The following is a 4,254-nucleotide window of genomic DNA, read 5'->3' as shown; positions in this document are numbered from 1 at the left end:
GCAGACGGTCAGTGCTGCCAGTCGCAAAAGTTGCCGCTGGAAATAATATCCAATTTTAACGGTAGATGTTTTGCGTAGGTACTTAAAGGTTACGAGGGGCAAAATTCAAATTATATAAATGGATATTATTACTCTTGGGTACATTTAAAATATATTATAATACTAGCGCATTGTAGAATTGATAACCGATTGTTACCTTTAAATCGTGGATGTTTGAAAAATCACGGAAACACATTATTTAAAAATGCTTAGAACTAAATAAATAATTTTCCTAATATTTTAGCAAAACAATATTATACTACAACTAATCCATCATGTTGAAATAAAATTCAGATAAAAACATAGGATTTCATAAAAAAAACATTGAGCTAGATCCTTATAAATCACTGTGCGCCCATTTCAACGTTTGAGTACCTATGGTCAATAAAATGGTGTGAAAACCGATAAACACTAAGAAAAACTTAATAAACACTAAAAAAAATATTATATTCGCAAAGTTATGCAATATATAGACGAAGATCACCAAGCCAACTACAGAAAGAGAGAACACCGAAAAACCAGATTAATGAGCTGATTTCCACATTTTAATCTCGTTTATTATTAAAAAGGGACTTGTCCCACAAATTTTATGAAATATAATATTTTTATTCTTAATAAGTTTATTTTTTTAATTTAACATAATAACGCTGTAATAGCTTTGACTATGTGTTAAAATATCAAAATTAATTGCTTAAATAAACAAATTATTAGGTTTTTATTGATTTCTCAACAATTTTTTCTGAGTGACATGTCCCCTTTAAGAAAATGAACGATTCAATTTGCATTCCCTCCGGCAGGCACGGTGGAAAGAAGACAGAGGAGATGGTACTAGGGCAACTAGGTACAATATATCGAACAAACTTAACTAGGCGCAATTGGGCGTGGCTTACTATGACTAGGCCTGCAGTATCTGGCAGTATGGTGGGTGGTTTATTTATGATTTCATCGCTCGGCGTGAGCAGAATGTTTTTTAAATCATATTTTCTATTACTTACTTGTTTTTTTTGCAAAAAGATGTGTTTTGATAGCAAATAAAAAAAAATGTATATACAGGGTGTCCGGAAACTCGTAGTACAAGCGGGAAACTGGTGAATCTACATCACATTTGGAGTCGATTTTGTAGTATTTTTTTATTTTATTTGAGCTTTCGTTATCGAGTAAATCGAGTTTGAAGTTCATTTGTTTTTTTTTTTTTTTTTTTAATCAAATTCTTATAAATTATTACTGAAGATCAAAGTACCCAACTAATTAAAACTATTTGAAAGTAAAACAAATGAAGAAACTCGGATTTGAAGCACTATTTTGAAATCACCCTTCATTTAACCCGGTGTAATCATAAAATATTTCTGCTCTGCAGGGTTAAAACATCTGTTATTCAACCCTAAACACCAGAAAAAACTTTAACCCTAAAATAGCCGAAAAATATTTTTTTTTGGTTTTTTTTTTTTTTGAAAATGCTCAAATCAAAAAACTTTATGTTTTTTTGGGTTCCCCATGTGGTGTAGATTCTCCAGTTTCCCGCTTGTACTACGAGTTTCCGGACACCGTGTATATGTAAATAGCTTTTACTTCGATGACTGTTATTCTTCTGTGTTGACACAGTACAAAAAAATTGTTTAATATTTCTATGAATGTAAAATGTACAATTTCTGTTCCTCAATTAAGAAAATTATGTTCATTAATTAAGAAAAATATTAAGGTAGAACAGGCAGACAAGCAACCGTGTGCTCTCTAATGTTATGAAAAAGTGCATATTAAAGAAATCCGAAAATATTCTTGGGTTTTTGTATTTTCCATAAAGCGAACAATTAAGTGATCTACACAATAAAAAGGTAATTACTTTTTTGTAAATAAATATAAGGCTTTGAAAATCAGAAAATTTTCCGCTTTTACGGACCAAAATTTCAAATTAATATATTGGCACCTGACGAAAATAAAGTCTAGAATAATATTATGAAATATAATTTTCTTGTCAGGCGAATAAAAAAATAAAGGTTAGTGTAGGCCTGACCAATCAACCGCTTGATTATTTTCCGTAATTTTTTAAAGTTACATAAGGCATGTTCAGATTTAGTTTTTTTTCCAAAGACAGTGCATCTTATTTTTCTCTCGTATGGGGTGAATGATCTATCCAGTAAACCATTTTAGATATTGTTTATCGTCTTTGAGTATAGGTACGTGTTGATCTTTTCTATAAAATATTAGTGAGCTGTATATAAAACATTTCGACAGCTAGGTTTACATCGAGGCAGTCATATTGTTCTAAGGCATTTCTAAGTATTTGATCTGAGCTTTCGTGGAAAATCCAACCCACGTTTATCTCCGGAGGCAATAAGTCTGTTTTTGTAAGTGGTTTGGTTATATAATCGAATGGGAATGAAAGTGAAGGGTGATTAATGTCTTCCCTGATTAGTGGAGAATCGTGGCGGCGCGGGCGGATAACAGCATTATTTCATTTTATGTTACATAATACGAAGTCTATGTGTGTATTTATGTTATAAACAGTGTTCAATTATGTTAAGTTATTTTGTTGTTTGTAATTTTCTACTTTCACTTATGGTTTTGTCGCAAAATAATTGTTCTGATTTTGGTTTTGGACAATTTCACTCACAGGTACCTTCGGTTTCCATGTATACCAGCCTTTTCGAGTAGCATAAGCTCGGAGAGCCACGAGAGTCCCTCTTCCGCGACTGCCTCTGTCCTTCCTGTAGATATGGTATGGGTAGGTTTCCGAATAGCTCCGACGAATAGGTGCACGAGGTTAACCATGTAAGAGCAACCAGAAGTGGTTTATGGGACATTACGTTAATCATAAAATCGAATATTTTATTATTTAGGCTACGAACGTTTTGATAGAATCCACTAATATTTTCGTTTTTCGAACGTGTTGGTGTCAACCGTTTTGATTTGGGGTCTTGGTCTCCGAATGACCACTCGTTGAAGGCCACGTTTTAAGGCCAAATCGTGGGATCCAGAAAAAAATTGAAAATGTTTTCAGGAATCCCTATTTTAAACGAATTTATTTTAATTAGTTTTTCGATGGTACAATCCAAGTCTGGCTTCTTCTTTTACAGAAATGAAGGTATTTGATCTTCTGTGGTCGTCGGGTGGAACATGAAGACATGCAAGTGTAGTTTGTTTAGGATATCAAATAAGTTGTTATCGCAACATCCTATCCCTTTAGAAATAAAGCGAGAGCGTCGTTTTCTTACTTTACTAACTGCATCACTATATTATGTCTGTGGGTTTGGCGGTAGTGCATCATGCAGGATTTAGTTGGTAAAGCTGTACTGTAGGATTTATTTGCGGGCTGGGTTTCAGCTTCCGCGGCGTAGGGGTAGACATTTCGGGCCGTAGCTCACGGTTTGGTGAGCCGTGTGTTTTGTTATTCATATTAAAATATTTTAATAAAATACTTTGTTTAATAACACGGGTTTTTTTAAAATTAATTTTCACATCTACCGGTTTCGCTTCAGTCAAGCTTCATCAGGATGTTAATTAAAAACTTAATTAATTTTAGTTAACATCCAATTTTGAAGTTGAAACTTTTTATCTTATCTTACATTCACATAAAAATAAATATAAAAATGTAGTTTCAACATCAACGTTGACGATGATTATAACATCAACTTGAACACAGAATGCTACCTGGAAGCTTTGCTTAATTTACATAATTTTTTTACAATTATATTTTCATGGTTTAATCCACGTTTTACAGTGTCAATAACATTTTATTTGATGGGATTTAACGTAATCATTTTTACCAACCTATCTAAGTTTTTTGGCATCTTGTAAAACGACTTGGGAGTGTTTTTACTGTTTGTTCGTAAACTGAACTACGAAACCTAATTTTTTAAACGTTTAAATATGTTTTTATCAAAATACAAATTAGAAAACGCAAAGACCGCCACCAAATACTAAATAAATTCAATTTGCCGCCATTGAAAGGAATGTAAAAGTCAACACGCTACATCAGCTCCTAGCGGGGAGAGTTGTTGAATTTGCCACCATTTCACTGGAGTTGGACGTATTATTAATATTATAGGGTATTTGATGAAGTCATAAAGACCATCCCTCCCGTAATTAGTACCGAATATTTAAAAAGTTTCAAAAGTAAAAAAAAAAACCTTGTTATTTATAAAAATAAAACCGATGAGATTTACGTAATGAAAACATAAACGAAAACAAAAATAGCTACGATTGGCGATAGGTTAT

This window comes from Hesperophylax consimilis, chromosome 18 (assembly GCF_061612785.1).
Source record: "Hesperophylax consimilis isolate HC1 chromosome 18, BYU_Hcon_1.0, whole genome shotgun sequence".
NCBI classification, from domain to species: domain Eukaryota; kingdom Metazoa; phylum Arthropoda; class Insecta; order Trichoptera; family Limnephilidae; genus Hesperophylax; species Hesperophylax consimilis.
Note: the sequence above shows the minus strand (reverse complement) of the source record.